Raw genomic sequence first — 13619 nt, 5'->3', positions numbered from 1 at the left:
TTTTATGTTGAAAGGCAGCAAGTGTTTAAAAAACACCAACAATGAAAGATTTAGAGAAAAACTCAATGAAACCTCAGATTACAAATGAGATTTTATATCCAAACTCATGATTATTGTGAAACTAAGGAGGAGATGAAGAAGAGGCTGGAGGAGGTAGAGGAGGAGAAGCTGGAGGAGATGGAGGAGAAGCTGGAGGAGATGGAGGAGGAGAAGCTGGAGGAGGTAGAGGAGGAGAGGCTGGAGGAGATGTAGGAGGAGAAGCTGGAGGAGATGTAGGAGAAGCTGGAGGAGGTAGAGGAGGAGAGGCTGGAGGAGATGTAGGAGAAGCTGGAGGAGGTAGAGGAGGAGAGGCTGGAGGAGATGTAGGAGGAGAAGCTGGAGGAGATGGAGGAGAAGCTGGAGGAGGTAGAGGAGGAGAGGCTGGAGGAGATGTAGGAGGAGAAGCTGGAGGAAATGGAGGAGGAGAAGCTGGAGGAGGTAGAGGAGGAGAAGCTGGAGGAGATGGAGGAGAAGCTGGAGGAGGTAGAGGAGGAGAGACTGGAGGAGATGTAGGAGGAGAAGCTGGAGGAGATGGAGGAGAAGCTGGAGGAGGTAGAGGAGGAGGCTGGAGGAGGTAGAGGAGGAGAAGCTGGAGGAGGTAGAGGAGGAGAAGCTGGAGACTCAGGTGAGGTTGAAAGAATAAACATGTTAGTCATGAGATTAAGCATTGTGACAAGTGTCGGGGTGATGATCTGTATCAGAGCTTTCACAGTTCAAACACCATGCATCTTATATTTTGTCAGATGAAAGAAGCAAACTGGCCAGGTACAGTTTTATATTGAGGCCGCTGAACTGAAAAGTCTGTGTAAATGTGTGAATGTATTATTTCACTGGTAAGAAGCAGTAGCGACTAAGCAGAGAGTTCATGAGCTGGGTCAGGAACTCACAGTAGGGAGGGAGTGACATAAACTAGCTTATTTGGCAATATTTGTTGTCATTATTGTAATTAATTAAAGTATAAGTTGCTCATAGATATTCCACCTTTTGTTATGTTTATCTTCGCTGGATCAGCAGCAGGCAGGGATGTGTGGATGTAAAGGAGCACAAGATGGAGGAGCAGAAATAACGTCTGTTTACCATATATCCCAAAAATAAGTGTGAAATTTGTGCTACTGAGTTGGAGTGAAGCTGACTAACAAGGTGAAACACAGAATTGGGTGGTAATGTTTTGCTACATGCTTTACAACCATTCAAACCAAAAAAGGGAACAGTGAACCTAAAAGTAGCGATAGAAAACTAGAAGAACTTGTGTCCCCACCTCTGAAATCAAAATTTCATCCTTGTAGCGTCGAATATTATGGCCAATTCTTCAGGTGTGATAGGAGTTGCATACTTTTTTAAAAACTCAGTGTAGTTGTACAAATGTCCATTTTCATTCAATAACTGCGTCACAAACAAGATATTTCGGTCAAACCGTCTCTTGAAAAACATCCAAGAAAGTAAAGCTTGTTTGTGAAAACTTGCCAGATTGACAGGAAGTTTATCAACACTGTAATAACAGTTTAAAAGAAATTCAATCCCCCGATCTTCTGGAAAATAAGTTCTGGTTTAATGTACCATCATTTACTTTCTCCCTGCAGACATCTCTTCATCCAGTTTATGTTAAAAACTGTGTTTGAGCCTTTGAGCAAAAATAAGTGATAATAACTTAACATCATTATTAATTAAAGTAATTGGCCTCCAGTCTTCAACACACACTGGGTCTTTCCCAGGTTTGGGGATCAGTGTAATGAGGCCTTGAGACTGATGGCGGCAGTCTTCCCACAGACAAAGCTTCCTGATAAACATGAACTGAAATCTCTTCTTTGAAGATTTTATAAAACTCACTAGTTAAACCATCGTTCCCAGGAGACTCATCATCCTTTAACTTAGAAATACAAACACTGATTTCTTCTTGAGTAACATCCTGATCACACACTTTCCTGTTCTTCGTCTGTTCGTTTTACATCCCCGTCTATAGACCTGAAACATGAGAGCGACTCACATGAATTCACTTTTTTCTTGAACAGGTTTTCACAGAAGTTATTGACAAAGTGAGATATTTCTCTGCCGTTGTCTGTAATCTGGCCACTGATGTTTAATGTAATTACTGAGGAGGCTTCTGCATTTCTTTTTTCCACATTGAAAAAGTATTTTGTTCTTTTCACCTTCCTCCGTCCATTTTCTTCTAGATCTTACAAAGGCCCCCTCGCTTCATCTTCACAGATCTGATAGTTGTGATTGTAATGTAGTCACACTTTCTCCATCTTGTTGATTCATACATCATAATGATCTTTTTTGTTATATTATCCTCCATTATGCGCTTGTCTTTTGCCATTTCTTCCCCTCTGTGGGCTGCTAGTCTTCTCATTTGATACGTCAAAACTTCCCATTGCTCTCCGAAGGAGTTCAGTGCTTTAGCCTTTCTCCAGCTTTCATTAATAGTTAACTTATGCTTAGAAACTGTTTATCTTCTAAGAGATGTTATTTAATTTCCACTTTGATCCTGATCTGTTGTGTTATTAAGATGAACTGAGATGTTTATCAGCTGATGGTCTGTAAGTACAGAGGGTTCAATATAAACATCCGTAACTGAAGATATCAACCAAACATCTCTTCTTGACTGTTTGCTCAAGTCTGTTGTTTGCCATGTAAACTGACTCTTGTCAGGATTTCTATACCTCCATATATCAAAACAATTCAAATTAGAGCAGTTTATCAATTTCTGCAGTTTTATCGACTCTCAGCGGACGTGGTGGCCGACAGTCCAACAGTGGATCTTTAATGGAGCTCGTCTCCTCCAAGGAAACAGGAATAATAGTCACACAGCAGCTTCTGTGACATCATCTCACAGCTGACTTTACCGGCCTCTGATTGGTCCGTCAGCTTCATTGCAAAAAGGGGTTTATAATTCAGATGTGACTTATAGAAACATGTGCATGTGATAATGAAGGAACAAGTCACATATAAACAGGAGAAACAACATGTTGCCAGAAGCTTATAAGTTATATAGTGGCAGAGAAAGAGCATATGGTGACAGTTTAACTGCCTTTCTGTCGCTGGAGCCAGAAATTAGATTCATATAATGTACAACTTCATGGAGAAAAGCTACAAAATCAGGTTTTTACTGCTGAATTTAAACCTGGTTCTGGACCCGACTCTCAGAAAAGAGCCACTTGTTTTTATGCAGAATATCTGTTATTCCAGATCAGAAACCTGTGAGCTGAGAAACTGTGCTGATAAATGAGAGGCCGTGCTAAAAGGAGCTGCTTATGGAAAGTGGACAGTCTCACAGGGAGTTTGTCCACATTGCGATTACAGTTCAAAACAAAGCTCAGAGCAGCAAAGCAGAGAATATATAGTGGGGAATAAAAGTCCACACTGAGACAGCAGGGTGTTTTACAACGCGCTGAGCCCGATGTGTCTTAAAAGTCTTGTTCAGTGTGTTAAAGTCCAGAAAGTTGAGCCCGACGGATTCATAATTACTCACAACGACACTTGTTTTGATCTAATGTGCAGGATTTTTCCAGATGAAGTCAAAACGCTTCCTGTCAACGTCTTTCCAAATGTCCGTGTCCAGGTGTGAAGAGAGAGCTGCGTATGTGAGCCCAGATATCCTTCAGCCTGCAGCAACACTCTGCCTGTTAGAGATGAGTCCCTCTGCAGCCACTCGTTCACTGTGTGTTGACTTTTTAATGATGGAGACACGTTTAAAGGACATCTCGCCTTCTGGTCTTTAGCAGCAAGAACACCCAAGTATGTGACTTCTTCCTTGATCGTCATGTTGCAAATAGTTTGTGTATTACAACCTTTTAAAGGTGCAGTTCACATTTATTTATACTCAGACAGACCAGAGGCCTCTGAAAGCTGCTTCATCACATGAATGGCGACAGGTATCTGACCGGCGTCTTTTAGAGAAAAATAAATCGGTGTTGTGTTGCATCAAAGGCCTTATAGAAATCTGAGAAGAGGATGAAGCCATCTTCAGATATCAGCTCAGAGTAGTCAAGAATATCTGATACTAGTCTGATATTATTAGAGAGGTGCCTGTTCCTCATAAAGCCCGACTGTGTCTCAGCTATCATTGTGTCAACAGCTACTTTAATTCTCCTGGCAAATATTAACGCCATCATTTTATAATCGTTACTCAGCAGACAAATGGGTCTCCAGCTGTCAATAACAAGCGTCTTTTCTAGGTTTGGGGATCAATGTGAGCAGACCTTGAGTGAGACCAGGAGGAAGGGCATCGTTCTCTAGACTCTCCGTAAAAACCTGCAGTAAAAACGGGCTGACTGATCTGAGAAGGCTTTATAAAACTCTGCAGTTAAACCGTCAGTGCCGGAGATTTATTGTTTCTGAGCAGAGCGATGGAATCAGTGACCTCTGCCACTGTAAGAGGGCGTCACACTGATCTGTACCTGCCAGATCAATCTTTCTCACCTGATTTACTGAGTTTACACACTGACTGGTGGCTTCTTCATTAGATTGTCAGCTGTATAAACTGCTATAAAATCTCGAACAGAAGTCTGCAATTGATTTCTCGTCATCAGTAACGAGCCCATTAATATTTAAATTATGGATGGGATTGGTTTTGGATCGGTATTTTTCAGGAGGGAAACAGTCGGCAGGACTTTGCTCCCCTCCTCCAGCCATCTCTTCCTGGACCTGACAAAGGCTCCTCTGCTTTTTGTCCATACAACTCGTCTGATTTGTTCTGGAGGTCCGATAGAAGCAGCTCGTCCTCCTCTGAAGCTTCACCGGGGGTCTCTGATAAGAAGAAGACGTTTTACTTGTGACTTTCTCTTCTGCTCTTTTAGCTTTGGCAATAAATGCTCCTGTTTACTGTCTGAAGACTTTTCCTGACTCAAACTTAAGTAGTTCCCAGTTAGTGTTGTAGGATTTTTCCCTTTTAGCCTCGTTGTAAAAACGAGTGATTAAATAAATCATGTCAGTCTGAAGCTTTTCCTGCTTTAACAGGGAACTGTTTCATTTCCAGTAGCAGATCTACGGATTGTATCAGACGCACTAAACTGGATGCTTATATGGATCGCTCTGTGGTCAGGTTCCAAGATATTTGAGCTGTTTGTCATTACACTGATCAGACTAAAGACTTATAATTTACTAAGTAAAAATAATGGTTCAGCAGGGTTGATTTTTTTTCTTTTTAAAAATGATCTGTCTTTAATGTGACTGCTTGTTCTGCTGAACGCCCTAACATATTCAACCATATTCATATCCTTATGCTCTTCTCCAAAGTACATTTGTCTGTTCACATGTCTGAAGTTTTGTTTGAAGGTCTTAGTCAGGATCATACACTGCTCTACACCTAGCTAACAGTGCCTCTGCTCTACACCTAGCTAACAGTTTCTCTACTCTACACCTAGCTAACATTGTTGCCACTCTACACCTAGCTAACAGTGCCTCTGCGCTACACCTAGCTAACAGTGTTTCTACTCTACACCTAGCTAACAGTGCCTCTGCGCTACACCTAGCTAACAGTGCCTCTGCTCTACACCTAGCTAACAGATTCTCTACTCTACACCTAGCTAACAATGTTGCCACTCTACACCTAGCTAACAATGTTGCCACTCTTCACCTAGCTAACAGTGCCTCTGATTTACACCTAGCTAACAGTGTTTCTACTCTACACCTAGCTAACAGTGCTTCTGCTCTACACCTAGCTAACAGTTTCTGTACTCTACACCTAGCTAACAATGTTGCCACTCTACACATAGCTAACAGTGCGTCTGCGCAACACCTAGCTAACAGTGCCTCTGCTCTACACCTAGCTAACAGTTTCTCTACTCTACACCTAGCTAACAATGTTGCCACACTACACCTAGCTAACAGTGCCTCTGCGCTACACCTAGTTAACAGTTTCTCTACTCCACACCTAGCTAACAATGTTGCCACTCTTCACCTAGCTAACAGTGCCTCTGATTTACACCTAGCTAACAGTGTTTCTACTCTACACCTAGCTAACAGTGCTTCTGCTCTACACCTAGCTAGCAGTTTCTCTACTCTACACCTAGCTAGCAATGTTGCCACTCTTCACCTAGCTAACAGTGCCTCTGATTTACACCTAGCTAACAGTGTTGCCACTCTACACCTAGCTAACAGTGCCTCTGCGCTACACCTAGCTAACAGTGCCTCTGCTCTACACCTAGCTAACAGTTTCTCTACTCCACACCTAGCTAACAATGTTGCCACTCTACACCTAGCTAACAGTGCCTCTGCTCTACACCTAGCTAACAGTTTCTCTACTCTACACCTAGCTAACAATGTTGCAACACTACATCTAGCTAACAGTGCCTCTGCGCTACACCTAGCTAACAGTTTCTCTACTCCACACCTAGCTAACAGTGCCTCTGCTCTACACCTAGCTAACCGTTTCTCTACTCCACACCTAGCTAACAGTGCCTCTGCTCTACACCTAGCTAACAGTGCCTCTGCTCTACACCTAGCTAACAGTGCCTCTGCGCTACACCTAGCTAACAGTGCCTCTGCTCTAGACCTAGCTAACCGTTTCTCTACTCCACACCTAGCTAACAATGTTGCCACTCTACACCTAGCTAACAGTGCCTCTGCTCTACACCTAGCTAACAGTTTCTCTACTCCACACCTAGCTAACAATGTTGCCACTCTACACCTAGCTAACAATGTTGCCACTCTTCACCTAGCTAACAGTGCCTCTGATTTACACCTAGCTAACAGTGTTGCCACTCTACACTTAGCTAACAGTGCCTCTGCGCTTCACCTAGCTAACAGTTTCTCTACTCCACACCTAGCTAACAGTGCCTCTGCTCTACACCTAGCTAACAGTTTCTCTACTCTACACCTAGCTAACAATGTTGCCACTCTACACCTAGCTAACAGTTTCTCTACTCTACACCTAGCTAACAATGTTGCCACTCTACACCTAGCTAACAGTGCCTCTGCGCTACACCTAGCTAACAGTGCCTCTGCTCTACACCTAGCTAACATTTTCTCTACTCTACACATAGCTAACAATGTTGCCACTCTTCACCTACCTAACAGTGCCTCTGCGCTACACCTAGCTAACAGTGTTTCTACTCTACACCTAGCTAACAGTGCTTCTGCTCTACACCTAGCTAACAGTTTCTCTACTCTACACCTAGCTAACAATGTTGCCACTCTACACCTAGCTAACAGTTTCTCTACTCTACACCTAGCTAGCAATGTTGCCACTCTACACCTAGCTAACAGTGCTTCTGCTCTACACCTAGCTAACAATGTTGCCACTCTACACCTAGCTAACAGTTTCTCTACTCTACACCTAGCTAACAATGTTGCCACTCTACACCTAGCTAACAGTGCCTCTGCGCTTCACCTAGCTAACAGTTTCTCTACTCCACACCTAGCTAACAGTGCCTCTGCTCTACACCTAGCTAACCGTTTCTCTACTCCACACCTAGCTAACAATGTTGCCACTCTACACCTAGCTAACAGTGCTTCTGCTCTACACCTAGCTAACAATGTTGCCACTCTACACCTAGCTAACAGTTTCTCTACTCTACACCTAGCTAACAATGTTGCCACTCTACACCTAGCTAACAGTGCCTCTGCGCTACACCTAGCTAACAGTGCCTCTGCTCTACACCTAGCTAACAATGTTGCCACTCTACACCTAGCTAACAGTGCCTCTGCTCTACACCTAGTTTACAGTATGTAGCTAGCTAACATTCAGTGTGTAGCTAGCTAACATTAGCTGCAGCCTGTAGCTAGCTAACACGTGACACTCACAGAAACATGATGAAAGCAGCTAATTCAACATCCTGCTGCACGACTGCTGACTCAGACCAGAAGGAGACGCACGTTACGCCTGTTTTAAAGTCTTTACAGCGGCTGCCTGTTAAAGTCCTTCTGTGAGTCACCAGCTTCATGCTGACGACTGTCAAATACAACAAGTGCAGAACAAAGTGAAGCGATGTCTCAGTTTTAATGTGCAGAACAGAATCATTGATGACGAGGAAACCATCAATCTTTACAATCAGTTTGAATCATTTTGTACAAAGTTCACTGATGAATTTATTACAAGAAGCTGAAAGATTGATGTGACTGTGATCCTGTACAGACTCAACTGTTCAGCACTGACAATGTTTCTGTGACAGGAGGAGACTCTGCAGACTAAACACCACACAGACACACTGAGGAACCAGAACTGGACCAGTAGAACCCAAATCCAGGATAAAGAGGTTCAGTGAATGTGGTGCTGAAGGTGTGGAGGTGGATCAGTGAGTCAGAGGAGACTCTGTAGAAGGACAGAGTGCCAGCAGGACAGTCCACATACACTGCTACTCTACCAGAGGAGGAGGAGGAGGAGGAGGAGGAGGAGGACGAGGAGGAGATGTGTGTTTGTCTGTTATTGTGTCTGACAGAGTAACGACCATCAAAGCACATCAGACTCCAGGACTGATCATTCAGTCCAAACACACAGTCTTCTCTGCCTCCTCTCCTTCTGATTCTTCTGTAACTCACTGATATAGAAACATCTCCTCTCCACTCGACCTCCCAGTAACAGCGACCAGTCAGACCAGTTCTACACAGCAGCTGAGGATACCAGGTCTCAAACCTCTCTGGATGATCAGGATATGACTGATCCTCCTCCACAAGTGTCATCTTCCTGTTGTTGTCAGACAGTTTGATGCGTCTGCTGACTGTGTTTGTGTCGACTGTGAGCTCACAGGAATCTGATGGAGAGAAAAAGACACAACACAGCTGCAGTTATTAATGTATCATCAGTGTGGTGATGACATCACAGATGTGACTGAGTGATGTCACAGTGTGAAGCTGAATCAAAGTAAAAACACACTCACACTTCCTCAGACCTGGTGTCAACCATCGGACTCCAGCAGGCTCCACCCTGAAAGGAGGAGGGGGGTCAGAGCAGCACATCCTCTTTCAGCATGCAGACATGGACATGACATGACTCATACACAGAAACACAATATGTCCATCAGGCCTGCTTCTCCCTGTTCTCCTGAACCTCTTCACCTCTGCCACTCTCCTCACACACTGAGAGCCACAGGATGTTGGTGTGTGTGAAAGAGGACGACAACATGTGAGGACACACACAAACCTCTTTTTGGATTCATGACTTCATCTTTATGTTATTGGATGTTGCTGCTGTTTCCTGTGGGCGACCTTACGCTTGCTGTCTGATCCAATGTCAGCTTGTGCTTATGTTTGTATATTACAGGACTTTTGGATTTGGACGTCAGAACTTTTGAGGTCAGATTCCTGTTTGAAGCTTCCAGGGCTTTTCTGGATCTCACCTGCACAGTCAGCTTTTTGTTCTCGCTGTGTTTCTGCTGCTTTATTAAGGGACAACAAGCCCAAGACAACATGAGGAGAACTCTACATGTTATTAACCATATTCTAAAAAAGAAGAACTGTGCAGCCTTAATAAGCCTCAATGCAGAAAAGGCTTCTGATAGCGTAAGTTGGACTTTTCTATATCAGGTACTTGAAAAACTCGCACTTAATGACAAAGCTGTCAGACGTATTAAAACACTTTACCAAAACCCGACCGCAAGGACAAGAATAAACGGCAGTCTGACTGAGAGCACAGCTTCAGGACCATCTACTAGACAGGGCTGCTGTCTCTCTCCAACCTTGTTTGCAGTCTTCATAGAGCCCCTGAGATCTTAAAGGAGTAGAGGTCGGGGGAGAGGAACACACCATTGGACTTTTTGCTGATGATGTGGTCTGTTTTTTAGAGGACCCAGACACATGCATCCCCATACTAATCAACCAACCAGAGATGTTTGGCTTTTGTTCTGGATACAAGCTTAAATTGACCAAAACACAGATCCTAACATTCAACTACTCCCCATCCAAAATCATACAACAAAAACACAATCTGAACTGGAGAGCAACAACAATGAAATATCTTGGGGTCACTTCAACACAAAACACTGATGATTTATATGAAGCTAATTACAGTAGGTACTACTTCAAAGTGGCCATTTCACTCGCGGGGAGCGAGATTCACGCAACGCGTGAAATGTCAGTGACAACTGTAGCCACTAGGTGGAAGCATAGTACTGAACTGCAGCTCAAACGATTTTGGGACAATTCCACATTTGACCACAATGTAGCTGCAATGGAGAGTGGCGCTGTTTTAGGCTACAGGTAGAGTGAATGGAGAGGGGGACTGCTAAACCGTATCAGATTGATTCAGACTGATTGTTTCACAGCGGTGGGACAACTCAATTATCTGGGTGACCTTGGATAAACACTTGTGCTTTCTTTGTTTTACAGTAGAGCTAAACTACATTAGTCGTTTTTTAAGGAACATTTGTTTACTGGTAAAATTGCCGACCTGAATTATTGTCCCAGTCCGCCCCCGTGAGCCTATATCACGGCCTGACTGGATGTTGCTTAAATATAAGAATAGCCAATAAAAATATCTGATACCCTAAAGACGTCTGAGGTTGTGATTTTGCTCGCTCGCTGCAGCCACGGCTAATAAGCGGAGGCAGAAACAATTACGCACAGCTTACAGAAGTTTCTACGTCCATACAAGCATTTAAGAAATGATTCTTACCAGCTCCATAATTCAGAGAGGATTTTTACTCAACGAAAAAATGTATAAAGATCAGCTTTTAGGTTGAAGACACGACAGCAGCAGGTATGTCCAGACGCTGATGTGTGTTATGACTGATGTATAGCTCCCCTGGTAGAGCAGCTCCCTCAGTAAGCAGAATCTTCTGCTAGTATGAGTTCGAATCTCTGTAAAGGCACTACCCTTAGTTAATGTGTTTTCTTTTCTCATCATCATTATGATCACGTTTGGCTCCAAGTTTGAGCAAATAAATGAGCAAATGAGCATTATCAGATCAGATTATCAAATCAGCAGCTTTCCTGCTTGTGTACATAAAATACATTAAATTCTGACACCACAACTGTAGCGTACCGAATATCAATAGATGATAACCAGAAAAAAAACAAAAAACGTTCTATTGATCTGATTCACCGGCTTCATGGACGTCGGAACTATTTTCTGAGAGGGGGGGCGGGGGAAGCACGCACTTTTATCAATGATTAAGGATTTGATTTGAAGTTATTTTATAATGGCGTGCAGTTATAAGAGAACTAGATGGATGAACACGGCATCTTTATTTTTAAGAAAATGAAACTCCAGGAAGCTCCCCACTGCGTAAAAACGCAGCGCAGCCAGGAGCTGCACCTCCGGGCTGAGGGCAAAATTGCAGCGGGTTGCTCTCTGGATGTGTGGAGACACCAGAGTGATCAGCCGTTGGATCTCCGCACGGGGCAGCCGGTACTTTGCCTGGACAGCCCGGTCTGACAGCGCGTCCAGTGGGGAGAAGTGCTGACGCACGTATGCATTTATGTAAAACCGTCTGGCTTCGCGCACGGCGACGCTGTTGGTTCGCAGCGAGAATGTGCTGTATTGCAGCCATGGTTTCTCACACGCGCAGACTTTGGCAACGCATTTATATAGAGTAGCAGGTGAAGCCTCTCTGGATGAGGTTCAGCTGAGTTTAATACATCTGTTTCCTTGATATCTGTGAAATGCCACAGGGTTGTTGTTTTTTTATGTGTAGTACTATAAACTATTATATGCAGATGTGTGTGGAAAACTTAAACGTGTAATTCAATAGAAGTTTTTTTTCTTCCTTCTATTAACCTGTGTTTCTTGCGCCAGTGGTCCGCAGCTATGAGCGCATTTCAACATTGAGCATTGTTTTATTATTTCGAAAAGTGGAGGATATAAATTTCCCTGACGCGGCTTGATCACTGAGCATGTGGTCGCTAAGAAGGCTGTTAAGAGTGGGTCAGCTCGATCTTACATTTCCTTCTTAGTGAAAGATCTTCTTAAGCTAAGAGCGACTCTGGGAAACACATCCTTCTTTCGCAGCGTTCTTAAGAGCGCTCCTAAGAAGATCTTAGCACTTAAGAGCTTCTTAACGAATCTGGGAAACGCGGCCATTGGCAGGGCCAGACACAGCTTAATGAGCTTCTCCACCTCCGAATGCAGGATGGACACATCCTGGATGGTGCTTACTTCTCGTCCCCTACGCACATTCCTCAGTATGGGGGAATGCAAATGTTAAGGCATCTGGAACAAGTTTGCTTAACTGGAAAGACCACATCCATCCCCCACACTTTTGAAAAGCTTGCTACGCCAGCACCCCCACCCCCGCGCGCTGAGGACAGCAAAGAGGTCTGCAACAAATACATTGATCACTTGGCCAAGGGATCTCCTCCTGCAGGGAGACTGCTTCAGGGACTCACTCCGCTTTAAATAACCTTCTGTATATCCGACTACTGTGAAGCTGCTGATTATGTATTTTAATAAAGCTAAAGAAAACTGTCTGACATGACGTGGCGTCGTTCTTCTTTCTATAAGCCTGTTGTAGAAAATATAAGGAATAGAAAGCACAAATATTTGTGTTAAATTCTGACACCACAACTGAAAGAAAGAAAGCCGGTCATAGACGTCGGAACTCACGCACCCCATCAGCCTCCCTACCCACGGGAAGATACGAGAAGTAAGCACCATCCAGGATGTGCATATGGACCTGGTGCGCTCCGAGGCGGAGCGGCGTTTTGATCAGGAAGGACTCCGCATAGCTGCAGGGCGAGAGCAGGCAGTTCTTGAGGCGGCTCAGGGGAAACGAGTGGATGTGGGCTCCTCGGAGCTGACCCCCTTTCCACGAGAGAGGTGGAGAAGCTCATTAAGCTGTCTGGCCCTGCCAATATCTGTCGCGGCATCCGAGCGCTCTTTCTCAGCCTTGCGCAGGCTGAAAACCTGCTGCGCACCATGACGCAGGAGAGACTAACACATTTGACCGTTATGAACGTTCACAGTGACCTTATGGGTGAAAGCGATGTCTCCACCCGGCTTAAAACCTTCATCAGTGGGTAGACTGAGAGAAGGTCCACTTTTGGATATGCATGAAAGCCCCGAGTCAGGAGCGCAGACTTTTCTTTTTTTCATTCAAGGGTACAAATAATGCTGTTATGTTCCTTAAATGGCTTGATTTAGTGATCAAAGTTTCATTTTCTTAAAAATAAAGATGCCGTGTTCATCCATCTAGTTCTCTTATAACTGCACGCCATTATAAAATAACTTCAAATCAAATCCTTAATCATTGATAAAAGTGCGTGCTTCCCCCGCCCCCCTCCCCCTCTCAGAAAATAGTTCCGACGTCCATGAAGCCGGTGAATCAGATCAATAGAACGTTTTTTTTCTGGTTATCATCTATTGATATTCGGTATGCTGCAGTTGTGGTGTCAGAATTTAATGTATTTTATGTACACAAGCAGGAAAGCTGGTGCCGCGGCCGGCGGAGAATTAATGCTCATTTATTTGCGCAAACTTGGAGCCAAACGTGATCATAATGATGATGAGAAAAGAAAACACATTAACTAAAGTTACAGCCTAAACTGAGATTCGAACTCGTATCAGCGGGTGATGCTGCTTACTGAGGGAGCCGCTCTACCAGGGGAGCTATACGTCAGCCGCAAGGTTTTCATGTGTCTTATTTATCACCGACCCGCTGCCCCAGCTGACACACATCAGCGTCTGGACATACGTGCTGCTGTCGTGT

The 13619-nt window shown here is 44.0% G+C and overlaps 1 protein-coding gene across 1 annotated transcript in view; it reads right to left on the bottom strand.

The window, feature by feature from the left end:
* LOC311252955 (uncharacterized protein) overlaps window positions 1–13619 on the bottom strand; it is a 290895-nt gene that overhangs the window by 73792 nt on the left and 203484 nt on the right. The window lies entirely within an intron of this gene.

The sequence above is a fragment of the Pagrus pagrus genome (genome assembly GCF_965226575.1).
Source record: "Pagrus pagrus genome assembly, chromosome: 24".
Classification (NCBI taxonomy): Eukaryota; Metazoa; Chordata; class Actinopteri; order Spariformes; family Sparidae; genus Pagrus; species Pagrus pagrus.
Note: the sequence above shows the minus strand (reverse complement) of the source record. Positions and strands in the feature narration are given on the sequence as shown.